Genomic DNA, 21,257 nt, shown 5'->3' on the forward strand with positions numbered 1-21,257 from the left:
TTTTACAAACAGCAATTAGTATGCTGAAGAGCTTGACAGACACCTAGAGAACCAGTATTTTTCTTATCTGTCTGAAGGAGAGGATGGCGTGATGAGTGAGTTGAAATCTCCCAGACAAGATGGACAGACAAAGGTATAAAAGAGAGAATTTAAAAAGGTACCAGGGAATTTTAAAAGGTACCACAGATGTAAACCTCTGAAAGGCAGGAAGGAAACATTGTAAAAGAAGAGAAAAGCTACCTAAGAGATACCTAAGATAGGCTTAAAAAAAAAAAAAAAAAGGCTGAAATCTGCGAGAAACTGATCCAGTAGCCCCCTTGAAAAAGTTCACAGACCCAACCTAATGGAAGCTCCTAACCAACATGACAGCAGTGAAAGAAAGCAGTGTGCAGGGTTTTCTTTCTGCAGACGTCTTTCTCAGACAAAGTAAGTGGCAACAGTGTTTAAAAAACCCTTACAAATGTGTCTGTCCCTCTGTTTGCTTACATCTATTGGAAAATCCATATATGCTATATTGTCTTCCCAACCCGTCTGGGGTGAAAGGAAGCTCATATTAAAACACTCCAGGAGCTCTCTGTTAATGCAGAGATGAGGTAGTTGCACTGGGCTCTCCACTTCCAGGAGCTGGTGTTGGTGGTGTAACTGCACTGCCAGCCTCCTGCTCCCTCCTTGCCCTTATTTTCTGTGTGATTTTTTACTTTTGCAATAGCCTGGTGTGCAGACCTGTTATCAAGTTAATACATTTCCATGACTCATACGGTTTACAAATCCCACAAGCTGATATTTTGAAAACTTTTGATGCAGAGCTACATAATACGTACACAATAACAAGTAGTAAAAGTGTTGATTCTAAATGCTACATCCTGCGTTTGCAGCTCAGGAACACATATCTGAGGCTGCTCTTAAAAGTCCTGCATATACTTAAGTATGCACCCAGCTTTACCCATGTGGACTGTCCTTTAGGGTGCACCTGCACTAGTGGTTTCATTCAGACCAGGTGTCCTAGATATCCCCACTCACTGTGCTTTGGTTCATTGAGTGGAGAAGTTTTGGAGAAGGTGATCTGTGTTCCTGCCAGGTGTACCGAAACCTCACACAGGTATTGAGCCCATAGGAGCAGAGCTGAACAAGAACAGTCCTCTGTGCCCACCCGTGGTGACCCAGGTGTAAACCTCCATTCTCACCAACTTGCACCACCTGCTCACAGAGGTCCACATTCAGAGCTGGCCACAGCAGCATCTTCCTGGCTGTGCATGGAGACTGAGACATTCATAACACCAGTAAAGCCTCCGGGCTGTAACACATGAATTTCATAATTCCAATATGAGTTTTGCTGAAATAAGGTTATTTGGAGCTTGTATGGAGATGGACATCACTCTTGGTTTGTCATGGTGAAGAGTAGATTTCAAGCCCCACCCTTGATTTCTTGCTTCTCAGGCTATGTGTATTATTATGCACAAATCCCCAGGTCAGGAGAGAGAAACCCAGCACTTAAGCACTTGCACTTTGTGCTCTGTTCCCTGTCACTTTGCATTTTGTGTCCTATTTGTCACACCTGCCCATTGCTCTGCATTTTCTTTAGGGCTGATGTTACAGCAAACCTTATAATATTGTAAAAGTATTGCTACAGAAATATTACTAGGATGAAAATAATTATGCATCTAAAAAACAGCACATATATGCAAGAGTAAGGTTCTGTAAATGCCAGGATTAATTACACAGGATTTTTTTGTTTGTTATATTTTATGTAGTCACAGATTTTTTTTTCATCCTTTACTGTTTAAGCAATAACTTTTAATTCTGATTTTTCATAAGAGAGAAACCCTAATATTCTTTTATGGCAATTTTATGCCATTAACAATTCCATTAAATTCATATGGTCTAAGATAAAAATCTTCATGGAATAAGATAAAAATAAAACCAATCATCAAGGTCTTTTCCTTGATATATCCCTTTTTTAAATGAGCCAGGCCACAGCTGTTCTTTCTTATTCAAAATTTCTTCCTGGGTCATATAGTCTAAGACAAGTAGGTAAGAATGAAAATGGCAGCCTATATCATCTTCCACACATTCTCTTGGGGTAAGAGATGTTGTGTTTCCTGCTGCTTTCATGAGTGTCATAACAAAAGGTCCATGATAGGGCCAGCCTCCCAGTCTTTGCATCAAGTTGTTTGTTAGGTGTTTTGCCTCACTGTTCAGGGAAATTGTATATAGCTGAGAAGTGTGGAGGAAAAGTCTTAAATAATGACATCTTCATTTATGACAAGGAACAATCAGCACCTGCAACATACGGTATTTAGTTGTAAAACTCACATTTGCCTTACAGAATTGCACTAAGGTCAGCTTCTTCAAGATTTGAGTCTTATTAAATGCTGAAGTGGCAATCACAATGTAAGAGTTAACAAAAAAACTAAATAACAGCTCTGGATCCTAGCTTTTATTTTAGGAACCAAAACCAACCAAAAAAAAACCAAAAAAACTAGGATGAACAAACAGATAGAAAATGATTACTGATTTATTTTCCCCAAAGCAGTGAGAGCACGGAACAGCACATCTGCAAGGTGCTTTAAGGACTGCAGCATTCCAACTCCCTTTCCTCCTACTTCAACTTTTCACACTGCTTAAATCCCAAGCCTGCTCTTGCAAAGCAACTCTTTGGACTTGGGTGGCTTTCACACGAGTATTACAGAGCAGAAATTCATTTAATAGCCCAGAAGACATCCAGTCTTCTTTTTTTTCCCTCTCTTAGTTTAACTGTACTAAGTTCAGACATTATAATCAAAATCCTGTTTGCCTTTGAGCTATTTGAGATGGTGAATGACTGAAAAGTACCAGGGCACGGAGCGCCACCATAGAAGAACTAACCTGACAGCAGTTCCGGCATAATTTCTTTACAAGAAGGACATTATGGAATAAATTTCTTGGGGCACTCAGGCAGTGAGGCAGGCAAATCTCATAAATCGTCTCTGAAATGTAAACTGGGCATTTGAAAGTGGGAGTAATGACGGGGTTTGATCACACTGGTTAGATATGTCATTTCAGTCCATGATAAATAAATGGGCTGATCTCAAAGTGCACAACAGCAACTGGGGCAGCAGAAGGAAAACCTGGGGATGGCGAGAGGAGGAGGAAATAACAGTACTCCTCTCCAAGTCTGGCACCCAGCTGTGAAACAATCCTGTTTAAATACCGCCAGCAACCAGCTCTGCAGTCTCCAGATAAAGATAACTTGATTTTACATGCTTCTTTTGCAGGGGGCAGTTTTATGCTTCCTTGCTCAGTTCTCATCTTACTGGAAAGCTAAGCTAGAAGGGGAGGTTGGTATTTTTGTTTTTGTGGTTTTCTCTCTCTCTTTTTATTTATTTATTTATTTATTTATTTACAAAGTTTGAAGGGCATCAGTTCTTGCCCTTTTAGCTTGGTAATCGAATCTCAGAGCATGGTACATTACCTTCCTGACTGCACAGATAGTCTGTGTGGTCGTGGTCAGATATAGTTGTCATCTCAACAATTCAGCACCTCCTCAGATGAGTAATGAGTGGGTGTTAGGAAGAAATTGGGATTTTTACTGCCTTTAGAGCATGGTCCGAAGCTTTAGTAAGGAGCCATTGAGGGAAAGACACAGGCACAGAAAGCAAATAAACTCTAACTGAGAAACCATCTGAGGTGTGTTCAAATATTTGAGTGAGTTCAAAATGATAAGAGGAATGTGTGGACATAGAAAGGATATGGCAATATTTTTATGACAATATAAAAAAATAAACTGCTCTATGAAATAATATATCTCCATGTGGTGGTTTTACCTTGCTGGGCAGCTGAACTCCACCACAACTGCTCTCTCACTCCCTCTCCTTAGAAGAAGAGGGGGAGAAGTATGCTGGAAAGAAAAAAAACTCACAGGTTGTGATAAGAATAATTTTATTAAAGAGAAAATGAAAAGGAAAAAAAAAAGAAAAACAACAAGCAAAGGCCACATGGAAGCACAGAGAGAGATAAAAGAAATTACTCTCTAATTCCCAACAACAAGCAATATTCAGCTGCATCCTGGGAATCAGGGACTCAATACACTTTTTTAGGGAGGACAGACGTCTTCATAACAAGAGTCCCCCCCCTCCTTCCCCTTTCCCACCCCTTATTGCTGAGTGTGACACCATATAGCATGGAATATCCCTTTGGTCAGTTTAGGTCAGCTGCCCTGGTGATGTTCCTTCCCCATCACTTGCCCACCCCAAGCCTGCTGGCTCGTGGGGGGGCTTGGAGGGAGTCCTGATGCTGTGCCAGCACTGCTCAGCAATAGATAAAACACTGGTGTGATACCAAAGCTGTTCTAGCTACAAATGCAGAGCACAGCACTGTATGGGCTGCTGCAAGAAAAGCTAACACCATCCCAGCCAGACCTAGTACACTCCAAATCTTAACTAAGCTCTTGCACCATTAGAAGCCTTTTGTTTCAATTATGTAAAACCAACTCAAGTATTTTATTTTCCTTCTCCCAGTTTATTCTCTAGACCACAACCTGATTCCCTTTTGCCTGTCATCTATAAGAGAAGTAAAAATAACTTGAAGTTCTTCCCATTTACTTAGTGATTTACAATGCTAGCCCTAAAGTGTCATTTGCAACATAGCAAGGGCATTTTTCAGCCTTTGTAGCTTGCTCTGGACTTTAAACGTCCCCAAAGTCTGTTTATATTATTTGTTTGGATTTGTTCTTTCCAGAACATAATGCTCTTTGGATATGCCAGTTTCAGAGTGAAATTCTCATCCACTTTAAAATTCAAACAAGCTATTTTCAACCTTAGCTCTTGATTACAATCACTGAAAACAAAAGAAGCAGCCAAGGAAGAAAACATAAGCTCTGTTGCTTTAGTAATGACGGGTTATTCTCCTTCCCCTCGCACAACCCATTGCTGCTTGCACCTATTCCTGCCCAAGCCTCTTTTCCTGCTCCTTTTTTCCAGCAGCCAGGCAGCTCAGTCTCAAAGTGCTCATTCCTAACTATGCTTCAGGAGGCCTGCTTCGTCCTCCCTGCTGCTCAAACATTTGGTATCTTCAGCTTTCCTTGGAGACTTTCCAAAGATGCATTTACATTTCCTAACACAGCACTTCCAGCTCGAGGGGTTTTCTCATAGGTCACTGTCCTTTTAACACTGCTACCACATAGCACTTTCAGCATGAGAAACACCGCACTTATACCTTAACTCACCATGCTCATGGAGCTCTTCCACACTTGACATATTAGTAAAAGAGAACTGGCATTAAAACTGATATTCTAAATTATCTTCTTTTCCCTCCACCCATACAATTACTGTTGGTTTAGAGGAGAGACAGAATTGCTGTCACACAGGACTCTGATGGTAATAATTGTGGTAAACAGCCCCACGGTGAGGTCGCAGGATCTGAAATCTGCTTTCCACACCTCTTCCTTCCTTGTCCCCAGGGTGTGCTGCTAAGTGCTGGCTGCTAGATGAAGTGTAGCATGAGAAGATCCACGACATGATGGAAATGCATCTCTCTGGGAATTAGAAGATTCCTCTTCATTCAGCTCTGGGATACAAGCGATAAAATGGTGATGTTTGAGTCTCATCCATGAGGATGGCAGTGAAGAGCACACACAGCCAGGAGAAGATATTTTTTTAATAAATGTTATATTTTGCTGTAGATATATGAGAAAATAAGTAGTCACAGCTCAAGGGCTAAAGAAACATGTTATAAATTGTTATAATTATTTGCTATGACAGTCAGCAGAGAGCAGCTTAAACATGGGAAGTATTTATGGGGAAGACAGCACACCAGCTGAAGCGTGCTCTGTTTCACGGAATACTCCACCCTCGAGGAGGGAGGCATTTGCCCTGTGTTAAAACACACTTTGGGCATGAGATATTTCTTTTTCTTTCCTCTGAGATGAGGATATTCGCAGAGCCAGAAGCTTTCTCCCTGCGACCCCGTAAGCTTCTCTCCAGCTCCTGCCCTGTGCGTGGCACCAGGCACAGAGACCACTGTCCCTTCTCTTCTCCCATCCCAGCTCACCTTTGTCTCATGTCTCTTCAGTTCTGCAGTGTTGGTACCACCACCATAGCTTCTTCCAGCTCCATACGTGCTAAAAAACAGGGAAGGAAAAAAAAGTCACACACACTGAAGATGCAGGATGTTGGGTGAGGGATTCCAGCTGCACACTGGTGCTGAAATCAGGTACCAGAGCAGATCCAGCCTGTGAAACAAGCTTTTTTTCTTTCTTTCTTTCCTTTTTTTTTTTCCTTTTTTCCCTTTTTTCTTTCCTTTTTTCTTTTTTTTTTCTTTTTTTTTCAGGAAGTCTTTTCAAAATATTAATTTTAAAGGAAAAAAAAAGTTAGTTAAATTCTACAATTTCATGTAACCTACAATCAGTTTCAAGAATTTTTAGCATTTTGGAAATACACTGTTCCCATTTTTCAAAATGAATCCCTTCTTCAAAATAACGGGCTTCGAGTTTGGGTTTTTCAGGTAACGGGTAAACAAAGGTGAGTACGTAATCCAGAGATTTTTACAGATTTAAATGTTATGTTTGTATGACACCGATTTCTTTTTGCTTTGGATTTTTGGTTGATAAATGTTTGTGAGACTTCAGCCCTTTCCTTCAATTTCAGACAGGGCAACCCTCAGCATTTTAATTATTCTTTGTTTGAAAATATTAGGAAAACCATTTTCTCCCTCGATTTCCCAATAAGGTCCTTTATATGATAGGGCAATTGCAAAGGAGGTATTTGTTACAAGGATTGTCCAGATGAGTCCATGCTCGTAGTTACAAGCAATGAGCTTCATTAGGCAATGAGGTGACTGACTGATGGCTGCCCCTGCTAGAACTGCACATGGAAGAATGAATTGCCACTGCATCCAGAGGTATTTGAGGTATCATGGAATACAGCAACAAGCTGAATAAAATTTAAGTCTCCGGGGTATGATTTGCTGCAGTTTTTTTCACATTAGTTCCAGATAAATTGAAATTATTTATATGTGTGTGTGTTTTACATAACCTTCTCTATATATGTTTATATAGCTACTTTCTATGATATATGTACCTACACTATGAACAGAGTAAGCACTTTCCATCCCCTTAAATTATACCACTACGGAGCATGCAGAGGTCTACCTTTTTATGGTGGATTGACAGCAAGATTAATTGTATATAATTAACAAAGCAATCGTACAGCTGCCAGCTTAGAGATTTTTACACTTGCAATGCAGAAAATGGGTTCATATAGGGCACCAAAGAGCCTAGAACAAGGGAAGCAATTTGGATTTCCTGAAGAAAGAATGGTATTTATTTACATTGACAGAGGAACATAGCAGTCACTAACACGCTTCTATGCTCATGGAGGCTTGCTTTATTTGAACACCACTGAATCTTAACATAAAGGCAAATTTAAACAGCGTAACTTCACAGGCACAGCAGCTGAGCCTGATGCTATAACTTGCTGTGATTTATTGCCACGGTGGGATGGAAACTATCTTATTTACAACCTTTTTCATGGGGTGGGGATTTTGTTTTCAATATTTTGAATACTGGGAAAGCAAAGTCCACTGGGCAGGAAGAGGCCAGCTGATGAGACTTCCCCAAATTAGTGCATGGCTGTTTAGATTGATTTGGTATTTGTTTTATAATGGGACTGCAGAAAATTTCAAGCTGAACAGCAAGATCCCTGCGTGAGAAGGCAAGTGAACATAAACTAATAATAATAATGATAATTACATCCAGCTGGAATTCAAATTCCCTTCTGAGCTCCATCAGTGCTGTTCATTAAGTGATGTAGAGTTACAGCTTTTAACTTCTTCAGTTAGGCAGCAAATGCCAGTGCGACCTCAGGAGGATACATGGGTATCGTTACCTCTTGAGGACACCAGCTTTTCACAACATTCCTGAAATATATGGAGTTGCAAAAAGACTTACAGCTGTTAATTTCTGATTTTCTTAAGGCCTAATCTGCTTTAAAATACCTGATTCTTCAAATTCCCTGTATAGCTCTCTCATACATAGCTAAATATTAGGAATACAAAATAATCTTAATTAACTAGTATGCTAATATTCTCATAGCCCTTTGTAGTCACTGGAAGGTATTTGAAAAAGGGAGCTATATGCATACTTTCTCCATTAATGCAGCAAGAAAAGCTGTGTGAAAGTAAATATGAGCTCTCAAGACAAAAGTGATTATAGTTACATATTAATCTATTTTTTTTTTTCCAAGCCGATGACGGTGTTTCAGTTCTGTAAGTACATGGCAAGCATATGAGTGCACTGTGGAAAATCTTCAGCTTTCCTTGAAAAAAAAAAAAAAAAAAGATACTGCTAACATCTCCCCATGCTCAGGGAGATGACTAGATGGACAGTCTTCCAAAGAATCCCATTGGTAATTTTCCAGCTATCCTTGTTATGTAGAGAGCAGGCATGTGTGATAGAACCGGGACATAACCTATGTAATGTAGAGCTTTCTTAGATGCCATTTAAGCAGCCATTGAACAGAATGAATGAAAATGGTAAATAAAATTTTCAAACCTTTTTTTTTCTGTGTTAACTTGATCATTTTCTTATTTTTTTTCTTTTTTGTATTTGTTTTTCTGATTAATTTAGGTAATTTCAGTTCAGTTAAAACGGATGATTGGATTTTGAGGCATATAAATCACATTAAAAAAAATCAAGGCAATGTTGGCTGCAGTCCAGTCCAGTTGGGTCTCTATGATCTGATGAGGAAAAATGATGCTATGGTATTAAATTCAACAGAACTGAAAGCAATACTGAAAATTCTATGAACAATGCACTTTTGTTTGGATGGAAATTAAAAAAAAAAGAAAAAAAGAGAGGCGGACCACAGATAATTTTCTCTTCACATTTTTGTCATATTATAAAGCTGAAAAAATGTTATTAGCGTCAAACATTTTATAAAGGTTCTTGTTTTCCAAAAAGAGATAAAACTACAACCCTGTAGTCATTTTGCTTAAAAATATTGAAATCCTTGGATTTGTGAAATATTTTAATGTGGTTCAATCTTCCAGCAATACACACACTTGCTATATTAACTTTAGATATATTACACACTTGGGTCTAATAACAATACTTGCCATAATACTAAGTGTCTAAAGCTACAAGAGCAGACACAGAGTTGTAATCCAGATTACAGAACCTTTTAGAGGGACTTGAGTTACACTTCACACAAACTTATTCACTTGATATAGCTTCATTTTCAGCCACAAATCCTTATACTTCAAGCTATCAGCCAGATATCAACAACACCATGGCTGTGCCACAGTGCACCTCTATAGGGGACTGTCAGAGTTACCATCCCTTCATTTCTAAAAGTCGCACTGGGTGAAATAAGAGAAATACAACAACACTGAGCAGGGTGTTGGATGGTGAGCTGGGAGCTGGAGTAAGGGGTCTCAACAAGCTTCTTCAGAGGAAAATCATAATTAGAGATCCTCTGAAAACATAAACACCTGAAACAACCCCAAATCCCACATCAGTGTTTCTTATTGTATTTGCTTTATAATCAGTAACTGCTTTTTTTGTAGCAAAACAGAACATGCAACAAGACTGGTAATATAGGGTCTTTTCCTTCCCACCTTGCACAAACAAAAAGAAAAAAAAAGGTAGGAAAAAGACTATCTTCTTAATGCCTACAGATAACCTACTTTTCTTCAATGTCACAATAAATCCATAGAAATAATAGAAAAGCCAAATAAACACCTTGCTGCAAAATATGTGGTTTATGAAAGAGAAGTTTGGCAGGTTCCTTGGCTATAAGAACTATAAGAAAGTACAGGAAACTTTGACAAGTACTGGAGGATATTTAATCTAGGAGAACAAAACGAGCCATTGGTTAAACTGAAGCCAGTCCCAAATTCAGATGAGATATTAGGCAAGAATTTGTAATAGTAAATTCACATTCTGCCTTCAGATCAAGAAAAGATGACTTTCTGGAGGATGTACCTCAGTATATTAACATGAGTTAATGATGGAATAAGGTGTTTATTAGGAGAATCTCAGCGTCCAGATAAGGTGATGTGAAGGTCTCTTCTGATCTTGAGTTTATTACTTGTAATATCAAAGATATTGTATAAATATTGAATATTCAACACCATCCATTTTGAAGGAAGGTGATCTCATTTCCATGGCAACGTATAGGCAAGCCAATAGTTGTTCACCACTTCTTTCTCAGATTCTCTATGTCCCCTGAAAACTGCAAATGTGGTCTTTTACTTTACCTCCACCAATTTTAGAAACTACTTAATAAAAAATAAAATCTATATTTAGGCCAACCATAACAAATTTTCCGTTTGCATGAAATTTAAGAAGACCTATGCATTTTCACTTTTTTCTTGAGATGATTCGTTTCTCTTTTGTGATTCATAAATTCCAGCAGATGCAGCAAAAAGTTACATAAAAAGCTTTTTAGTGTAATTATGTCTTCAGCTGGAAATTTTGACATTTGTGATCTCTCTCTCTGATCGCTGCTATTAATATCTCCTTAGCAGATATGATTTGCCCACTGCTGAGAGTTAACTAATTGATAGAAAAAGCTGCTTAGAGTTGCAAGAGTTCTTGCTTCTTTATTTCAGTTTAACTGACAAGGTTGCACTGAACAGGATCGTTATATTTCCAGATAATATGATACTCAACAGATGGTGGTAAAAATATGCCTGTGACTAGCAAAAAGCTAGGATTTTTGTCTTTTAGCTAGTATTTAAGTGTTTATTTATAGTGTACAGTTATTTACATTAATGTAGTGCCTGCAGCTTCCGTGCATTTCACCATCCTACTGCTTTACCAGTGGAAGAGGCACAACGTAAAAGTTCTAACACGAGAGAGCTAATGAGTTAAAGAAATGAGCCAGAGAATAAAAATGCAAAAGTAATATACCTGCATTGGTAGACAGCAAACTGACAGAGGTCAGCCCATCCAGAGATCACCCCATCCTGTTGCATGTTAAGAACAGCAGCGTTTTAAATCCAACATCCATAGCCCCATAGAACATCTACGGAGATAGCCAAGATGTACTGTCCTTTGGCAGTGTCATACACTCTTCATTTACCATATGGAAAGCCTAGGATATTTAGATTTCTCAGGTGGCATCCAGGGAGTTGCCCAGTATTATGCAATAAGTTCTTGGCTGAAATGAGACCTTTGCCCACACATATTCTGCTTCAAATAATGGGCTGGGCTAAACTGCTGTCTGAAATTCTTCCTTCAATTTTCTTCTATCGTCTACACCCAACTTGTAATTCTGTTTAGCACATTAATCACCTCTTCTGACATAAGTTTTTGTAGAGCATTGTCTCCCTCAAAAAGCTACTTAGATTTCAGAGCACTTCACTGAGAAGCATCACTGTAGGAAATTGTCTCTAAGAGGTCTACATTATACAAGTGTCAACACTTAATATGAGGCAGCACTGTTTTTCTCTTTTTGGAAAAGAAATTCAACTCTTATTTGCCCTTTCCATACATAAATTAAGATGCACCTATTATGGCCATCAGGCATTGAGTCTAGCAGATGAATACTGCTTCTGATTAAATGCAATCCATATGCTGCAGTTTGCTATCACATGAAGTATGCTGTGCACTTTACATTTCAGATATTCCTCTTGATGATTAGAACATTTCCTGATTAGCTTGAACAAGCAGTCTTCTTCCTCTGACCTTCCTAGTGAAAGAGCTGGTATGAAGATAACCTTCCTGTGAATGCTGCACTCTTTTCTCAAACTCGATACCTCCTGCATGTAGTTAATTTTCTGCTGTTCACGATCCACTTAGAAACAAACAAACAAAAAAAGACTTGAGGGTTGAGAACCACTGGATCTTGTTTCGTTCAAGCATTTAGGCCTAAATGCTCATAAGTATACTAACATGCATTTAAATGGAGTACATAAATGATGTATCTAGCAGAGCTCTTATAGTGTGTGAATTGGTTAGATGTGACATGGCGTATACTTTTGCTTTCACAACACTTTATTACTTTTTGATGGCTGAAATGTCAGCTTCATAATAAAAGCTATGCACCATGGATACGTTTATTTGTTTACACACCCAGGAAAATTACAGATTTCAAATCTGGTCTCACCATTGTATGCTATTTTTAAATAGCAGGACATAACTGATTCCCATTTATATACAGAACTGCTAGGTTTGTCATCTCCTCCTTCACTCCCCTCCCCTCACCCCAAACTGGGAGGGGAAAAAACATAAATAAATGGAATTAGAAACTCTTGGGATTAGACAGGGATATAACAGTTATCAATGTCAGAACATAGACAGACCTCCATTACCAGACATATCAGATCCTTCTCCAGCTGGATCCATGAGACCAAGCTAAATCCCCTCTGGTATGTGGTGAAGCACCTTCACCTGAGGCTGCCAGGCTCAGCAGAGCTGTGTGTCATGAGCACCGAAGCATCACCTAAATTCTGAGCTGCATCTGAGGCTGGATAGTGTTCTGGCTTCAGGTTCAGGCAGATATGTATCCAAACACCCCTAAAAAAAAAAAAAAAAGATTCACAATCTGACAGTCTGCAGAAATTATTTACATTACTTTTTTTAGCCTATTTTCTAACCTAAACCCTGTTGTAAACCTCCATCACTTTGTCACATTTGGGGCATGAAGAGCATAGAGCATCTTTTTCTACATGCAAAGAGATCCTACAAGAAAAATGAATGCAACCTTGGAGTGAAAAGCCATTACTTGCTGTCTGATAAACAAAACAGACAGCTAGGACTGAGGAGACAGCTAGGAGACAGGAGGAGCGAGGAGTCTATGCATTTTCCAGACTTCCCACCCTAACGAAGACCCTGATGAATCTTTGCTGACCAGACAGGGAGGAATGTTTGCCTCTGTCATCACACCTTGTATGGCTCATCTGCACCCCACTGAGTTTGCATGTCAGTTGAAAATTTGTATGACCTTAAAGTAGCCATATACTTATTAGTCCTTTTTCCATAGTGTTTAATTTTTTTTTTTCAGTTCATTTCCTTTAAAACTTTAGTTAGGGTTGGCCAGGTACAAGACATTAGCTGGTCCTCAGCTCTTTTGACAGCCTCTCGCCCAGCCTACCAGATGTCTGTCCCACTGCCACAACAGACATCCCCAACAGAAACACAGCCAAGTCCCCACCACCTCACCTACAGGTGCCAGAAGTTAAGGAAATGCAAACTCAGGGCAACTCAGGTCAGAAAAGGACTGAGTGCATAACTAGATAAAATGTAAATCTTCCAGGAAGTTTTCAACAAATACAGAACGACAAACGTCTGTCTCACCTGCGCAGGGTCGAGCCTGGTTCCTTAAGGACCCATCGCCACCTTCTCACAGCACCAGCAGGGAAATCTCTGCCTTTACTTTTGTAACTGCTGCCCTGGTGCTGCTTAGCAATGCTTTCACTTCAGCAGGAGAGCAATCGCTCTCATTTGATGTCAGAGTGAGACAGCAAAGTGCTTTGGTTTGGAGTACAGCGTTCAGAATGATGATTACAAGCCTGAGAGACAGAGAGAGTGCTCCTGAAGTGAAGGGGTGTGCCCTCCGGAAATTAAGCAACTGACAGATATTAGAACACTATTAAACATACACAAGAGCTCAGGTCCCTCTTGCAAAGTTCATTGCACTATGCAAAACCAGCTAATTCAAGGTGGAATTGAAAGGCATATTTGCATGCTGCAATATGGGTTGCCCCACTTTATCTCATGTGAGCATGCTGGACTGAAAAGTGAGGTGCCAATGATGACCTTCCAGGAATATTGGCCAATTAATCTCAGCAGTGGAGACTCTTAAATGTCATCCAAATCTCATCCATGTGGGCATGCCAAAAATGTTTTGCATTTCTACATGACCAAATTATGCTTTGCAGGCAGTGCCTTCTTTCACATCAGAGCAATGGAGTTCTGCTGTTATCCCTTGTGAAACAAGCAATTATTAATCAAGCGTGAAATTTTATTGACAACAGTCAATGACAAGAATGAGATTCATGCAAATTTTAAGACACAAGAGACAACTAAATGGTCTGATTTGGTTTTCCATATATATCTAGTGAGCCTAGAAAGATCAAGAAATTCTGATAGCTGCAATAGTGACTGCCTTTTTGGGGTATGAGGTAAGAGTAGGAAAGAAGTCCAGTTTTTAGATAGACTTCCCATGTTGTGGGAAACAGAGTGACTGGAGAAAAGACTGAGACAAGAAAACTGAAGAGTAAAGACCAGGACGAGATACAAAAAAAAAAAAAAACAGGACTTGTACTCAGCAGAGACCAAGAAGAGAAAGGAACAGGACTTCACTGATTAGAGAATACACCCTGTGATACCAGAACCCAAGTATTTTTCTCCTACTGGTAAATACTCTATAACCCTTGACAAAGTATGTGTCTTGCCACTTATACTGTAGACATTGACAAGGAAGCCACAATGACCACAATACTGCTGCCAGTTTTATAACACAGCTTCATGCCCATCAAAATTGTTACCCTGGGAACCTGACAGTTTTGCACATGAGGTTTGAACACGAACTTGTTTTAGAAGCACGGTGATTTCACCCACAAAGTAGAGAAATATGTTGTTGCGTTTGCTCACTTTATTGTGTATAATTACCTCTATGAGAGAGGAGGCTATTATTAAAATCACAACAGCAAGAAGTTAAACAGAATCAGTGTAACTATGGAAGAAGTTCTGGAGCAGAAGGTGCTGTCTCCAGATTAAGAAAGTGTTTTGACATATTTGTCAGATTTATTGTTTGGGATATTTTGATAGCTACTTGCATTTCAAGTAATGTGGTACCTTCTTCCTAACCATTATTTTTATTGTTGTATTTTTTCATGATCTTACTCTCTCACTTAGATACCTTTTTTTTTATTATTAAAAAAAATAAAAGTATTAGCCTAGTAGTTAAACAAGCTCTTTGTATCAAGGAAAATAGTATAAAAGTATTAAAAATTAGCTCCAATATTTCACTCCTGTAATGGCAATTGCTGAGAACACAGAACTGTCTGTGCTAAAGGAGTGATGACCTTGATTCAAAGGGTTCAGTGCCAGTTACTAGGGCACAAAGTAAAATGATTTTTAGAGGAATTGGTCCTTATGTGGAGCGTTTCTATTATGTAAGAGATGGGAGAAGAAAGACAAGGTTCTGTGCACACCTTTTCCTAGCACAGTGCTGTCAGCCTGCACAGCCTATTCCCCTTTCCTTTAAGGGGGATAACACATTCATTTTTACACCCATGGCTTGTTCCCTCTCATTACCTTGTAGGAGAATCTTATTCCTTCCTCAGATAAGTTATACCTCTTCCCATCTCCATCAAACTTCTCCTCTCCAGCTCATTTATCATTAACAATTCCCACTCACAAGAAGCAAAGTTTCCACTCAAATCCAACAGCATACAGAGCGTCTACCCTCACAGGAAGGAGCAAACCCACTTGATATACATACCTAATGGAGACAAACGAGCAAGCTCCAGCCTGGCAGCATTCAATCATGGTGAGGACTGGGTGACAGATGGTGAAGGATTTGACACAGCTGAGTTAGACCCAATTTCCTGAAAGGTCTGCAAGAGCACTGCAGTCTGGTGGTGTAGTGATGAGCAAGCTCCAGATGCAGAAGGCTGGAGCAGTCTCATCAACTCTTTCGGTGCTCTTTCCCCAGCTGAAGCACATCTACTGGGCACCCAGTTCCCGCTCTGATGGGGTGCAACAGGGCATTTGGTAAAAAACTTTTTTCCTCTGGGGGAAAAGGACCGCAGGTTAAGCAACCTAAGAAATGAGTTAAAAAAGAAAATAAAAGATGATATCTCACCCAGCTTGAGTACTTTCTGAGGACAGTCAGGAATGCCTACTGAAGACTTTGTCCTCAACATAAAAGTGATCTAAAATGACTTATATTTCTTAGAACCTTGTCAGTGTATATGCAGCAAGAGTCTCTTTTATTTTTTTTCACTATATATTTTAATGTAAATTATAGGAAAATATTTTATCACATAGCTAAAAACAATATTATCAAAAAGCACTAAGATAAAATACAGCACTGAGCTACATGAAGTACTAACAATGGCATTACAGGGTTACTCCCTACAAACTCTAGTCAAGCAAGTAAAATAATCAATTATCTAGCATGGAATTAACTAGTACCTAATTCTCATTAGAAATAATTAAGTATGTTAATTTGATTTAAAGGTGTGGGGTTTTTTTGTTGTTGTTTTTTTCCCCATCAGCGAGAACGGAAATAGTTCAGGCTGATTGTCTTTGACAGTCTGATGTTGTAATTCACAACAGAGATTTAAATAATCTTAAAAGTAATAAGATTCTTTATTATAAGCATAAAGCTCTAATTAACAATAGGCATCTGTTGAAGTCATCTTTCCCATACCTCTCCATGGCACTCTTTGTGATGAATTGCAAAAATTTGAAAAATGATTTTTTAATATCTGCATAGCAGAACTGTGGAATCATGTCTTTATAAGCAAATCTAGAACACAAAAAGTCGTGCCCAATTTTGATATTTCAGAATAGTTCAGTTCTTCCAGGTATTTCTTTACTCAGAAGCATAGAACTTGCTTGCTTAAAAATTATTTACAGGAAAAAAATGTTCTTTGCATGAAAAGACAACACAAGAGAACACGTTTGCAAATATGAAAACAGATTTTGCAAACGACACAAGATGGAAAGTATAATCAACACAGTGAAGAAGTGGACTAATGTACAGAAGAACTGTATGACCTTGAAAATGAGAGTAATATTAAAAAGGTCATGGTCATGCACATAGGGAAGAGAAACAAATGGTTTCTTTGCTATAAACTACAGGCTTCCTGGCTGTAAGCAACAATGAATGAGAAAGAGGTAGGTGTATCAGTCAATCATGCAATGACTGTAAGCTATCAATGTGATGCAGACATGAAAAAGGCAACTGAAAATCTAAAATATATCAAGCAAAGCATTTTCCATAGAGACAGGGAGTTATTAATGCCTTTGTACAAGGCACTGGTAAAATTTCATTTGCTATACTATATGTAATCCTAGCCACTGATGCTGAAGAAAGATGAACTGAAATAAGCACTATGCAAAGAAACAAACAAAAAAATAAATAAATCAGCAGGGTTTGTTTAGCCTTGCAAAACTGGCTGTGAGAGGTAAAGTATTCCCTGTTTATGAATATATCAGTGAAGTAAAGAACAGGTAAGGGAGAAAGTTATTTAAGCTTAAGGATAATGATGATGGAAGGAAAAGATGAGCCTAAATCAGTCATGAATAAGTGTAAACTGGAAACTAAAACAAGGTTTCTAAACTATTAAAAACAAATCAAAATTAGTTTCAGTTACAAGTTTTCCCTAATAGAGGACTAGAGCTCATGGCATCTCAGAAGGAAATGAGTCATGGTTCTGTTGGTAGATTAGTTCTTTGAAAATCTGTTAAAATGCTGCCATACCTTTCTCAGAGGCTACAAGGAGCTCTATAACCATAGGAGGAAGGAGCAAGTAACTAGGAAATTCTGAGCCTGGAACTTGCCACAACACTTGCGTGTTTCCTAGAGGAAAACACTTGTTTTCCTCCAACAGACCCTATCTGCCCAGACACCTCACCAGCTAAGTCAGCTCAAGTTCTCTCTTGGTAAAAGTTGTGGATTCTGGTTGTTTCCAGCCTTAAGATGGCAATAGCATGCTAGCATGAGCCAGTTCAAATCAGCAATGGTGTTCACTTGGTGCAGTTATCTCCTCCCTTGTCCTGGCACTGATGGTAATCTGCAGCTAATGTCAATCTGCTCAACTAGAGGAAAACAATTATTTTTGGTTGATTTGGACTGGTTCTGTTGTTTGTTTGTTTTCTAGGTTAATTTTTCAGCACATTTATCTCCCCAGTCTAGTTTACACAGGGATCAGCTGAAAACCATTGCTGAGTAAAGGAAACCATGCCTAGGCTAAGAGAAGGGGAGACAAGACAAACCTTCTTATGACTTCTTAAACTGTGTTGTTACATCCAAGTGATGCTGCAGTGCTGGCTTGCTTTCTCTCCCACTTCTATCTCCACAATAAATTGCTGAAAATTCTGGTCTTTCCAAACTAAAAGAGGTCAAATATATGTAAAATAATTAAAAATAAAAAGTACAACTTATAACCTTACTGTGTACAATGGATTCACTTGGTACAAGGGCAAGTTCTCCCAAGCACTTGCAGCCTTCACATGGCTGCAGGCTCCAGAAGAGTAAGCAGGGAAAAGGATGCTATCACGAGCAATTTCTCTAACCTGCTATCTGTCATCAGCTGATAAACATTCATGTCTCTTTCCTGCCTTTCCTAGCAATACTGAAGGAGCACTGCTGCTCAGTACTGACATCCGAGCTGTTTTTGGATTATTTTACATCTGCACAGGATTGTGCCAGAACTCTTAGTTTTCATTATGGGAGCATTGTTCCCAGGCAGACAGAGCTCAAATTCTGGACCCAAAATTTAAGTGGCAATAACGCCATTTCAAGGCACTATGTTGACATTAAGGGTAAGTTAAGCTGTTAACATACACATAGCCAAGCAGGTGTTCTTGATGCTGTTTGCTCTCTCTTTGTTCTTTCTCTCTTTTTTTTTTTTTAATCCTTTGTTTGTTTGTTTGTTTGTTTGTTTGTTTTCCCCTACCTTTAACCCCTTTGGAGGCTTCCTAAAGAGATCTCTGGGTCCATCCTCATCTTAACAGGCATTAAAAAGTGGACCTTAGGGTGTCAGATATTTGTCTTTTGAAAGCTGGCAATGTTCATTTGTTGATTTAGGAAGTCTAAAACTCAGACTTTGGCTTACAGATTTGGGCTAAAGGGCCAAATTAAAAAGTGATGAGAAAGTGGTTTTACTCTGGCAACGTTTCTCCCTCACAGCAAGTGAGCACAGCAGGGCTCCTCCAAGCATAGGCAGTAGAAAGCATCTGCTTCTGAGAAACCATGAGACAGCTCTGAAAACCTTAATTTCAGGATACTTTAACCATTTAAGCTACACATACCCCTAAACCAACACCTGTCACAGTCCATAAACCATTTTCTCTCCTGTCTAGAAACCATATCTGAATGTATTTGTTGTTTGATTATTTCACTTAATTCCTGAGGTTCTTTGGCAAAGGACTATTAAGACCCTGCTTAGTTTAGGTGATCTGTACAGAGCTATGGTGGCTGCCTCTGACCAGCCTACAGCATGACTGTAAGGCTGTTTAGTGGACAAGTTTCAGTCTTACCAGCAGAGTCCTTTGTCTATCACATACATTTCCAAAAGAAAAATGAATAATTATTTTCTTCTCAATAATAAATACAGTCTTGGGAGGGAACAGGTTTACTCATAAATTAGGCTGAAGTTTAAGCAGGTCATAAAAAGGAAACACAAATAGGAGAACATCCCCCCCTCCCCCCCAAATAAATATATATATCATTTTTAGATTAAAGAAAAAATAAAGAGAAATCCACAAAAATTAATATTGAAATTACCAGACATTTTGGTGACATACAAATATTTTCTTTCCAAATTTTCTTCATTTTATCTGTGGTGGAATTCATTAAGTGATGTTGCCTTTTAGGTTAAACAAGACAATGAGGGGTTTTTTCCCCTTTATTTTTTTTACGGGCACTAATTACTGGAAGCCCATGATACTCCCAGCCTATACCCTAAAAGGGGATAAGACTGCTTCTTTCACTCATGTAAATCTCAGATCAGTCCCCTAGTTAGGCAATTAATATCATTTGATGGACAAATCCAGTCCAAACAATTCCAATGTTGGCTGCCCCACCAAGCAATTGCAAACCTCAGAACTCATCTTTCATTCACTATCATCAGAGAGTCTCTAGAGCTCAGCACTGCATGCAGTTAATTCTTCCAGAAAGCAGAATTATTTGAAAACTAGTTTTCTCATATCCATCACACTGTGTTTCCATTTATCAGAAAATCTTATGCCAGGACTAACTAATGCCATATTTTCTTTTCCTCACTGCTGAAATATGCTGTCTTGGCTTAACAGTGTCAGCAGATGTTGAATATGGGAAGGCATGGGAGGCCAGTACTCCAATCCTGCTGTCCAAACAGATGGACATGATGCAAGGCAGCCAAGAGAGCAAGCCATGGGCACCTAGGACATGAATCCCCAGTTGTGGATGCAAAATCTTTCAGTCCTATATTTGTGGTATATCATGATAGCTATCTCCATTATTTAAATTTCTTTTGAAGAAAACAAACCACTGAATGGCTCTGGTGGTTTTAAAAATTATTTTTTGGTCTAGTTGCACTACCTGCAATGTACTATTTTAATGATATGCTCCTCTAGTCAGGCTGTCTCCTAAAAGTCTCTGTGAAACAAGTCAGCAGCTTTCTGCAGACTGGCTGAAATTCAAGTGTATAGGTGACCTAATTGCATAAACCTAGTCCTCAGCTTGAAAAGTATGCAGAAGTGACCCTTAATGATAGGACTGATGCATTTAACCAAAGAAGCAACAACAGGCAGGTAGCTTTCAAGTCATTTTTAATGGCACTCAAAAGACGAAATAGAAGGACTGTATTTTTATTCATTACATAATATTGGAGCAAAATTTCTAACTAGTTTTGTTTCTCCAAAGGTTTGATGAGGACAGCTAGCAGATATAGTTAGAGTCTTTCAAATTAACAACACCCTTCTTTCAGGTGATTTTCCTGGTCAAATATTTGTCAAGTTCAGAAAAGTCCAAACTGTGTATTTGTATTTGTATTGCCTTTGTATGGCATGATCTTTCTAAGTTTTCTATCAGACTAGTTCATCCACGATTACATATTTTCTTTTTTCAGCTCTCATAACTTCTTTTGCCTCCCTCAGCATTTCCTGTTATTTCCTCACTGTGGATAAACTATTATATATGTGTGTGTGTGTGTGTGTATATATCAAGGTTCAGCTTTTGAAATACAGGAGAAACTCATTTCTGCACACAAATATTTCAGGAAATATTATACTGGGTCTTTACTTTATGTTTTAGAGCTGGAACCAGTACTTTTTGCTACTTTTACCTACTCTAATACTCATTAAGCAACATCACTGGGCCCATAGGCAAAAGCCATGGCCAGCTTATTTTTCTTAGTTTGTATATTAGAATTATTTTCATATTTGATCAGATTGTCTAGTAAAAATGATATAATCAAAGAGAATATCTCTAAAGAGAATCTAAAAATATACCTGAAAGAAGCAGATGTGCTGTATATTGAAATTATATTCTGAGAGAATTGTTGCAACCAGACAAACATTAAAATGTTTAAATAATTAACCTGATGGTTATACAGCA

At 38.7% G+C, this 21,257-nt stretch overlaps 1 long non-coding RNA gene across 2 annotated transcripts; it reads right to left on the minus strand.

Annotated features, from left to right (window-relative positions):
• Positions 1 to 8,634: 8,634 nt before the first annotated feature.
• Positions 8,635 to 15,407, minus strand: LOC308193887. 2 transcript variants are annotated; one of them, XR_013950027.1, is made up of 4 exons: positions 15,242 to 15,407; positions 13,277 to 13,491; positions 12,292 to 12,496; positions 8,635 to 11,774 (listed from the first exon to the last, which is right to left on the minus strand). It is a non-coding gene; the product is annotated as an uncharacterized lncRNA (long non-coding RNA). The 2 variants fall into 2 exon arrangements; XR_013950028.1 differs by having other exon boundaries at positions 12,283 to 12,496; positions 15,242 to 15,406.
• Positions 15,408 to 21,257: the final 5,850 nt, after the last annotated feature.

The sequence above is a fragment of the Anser brachyrhynchus genome (genome assembly GCF_964034855.1).
Source record: "Anser brachyrhynchus genome assembly, chromosome: 4".
NCBI lineage: Eukaryota > Metazoa > Chordata > Aves > Anseriformes > Anatidae > Anser > Anser brachyrhynchus.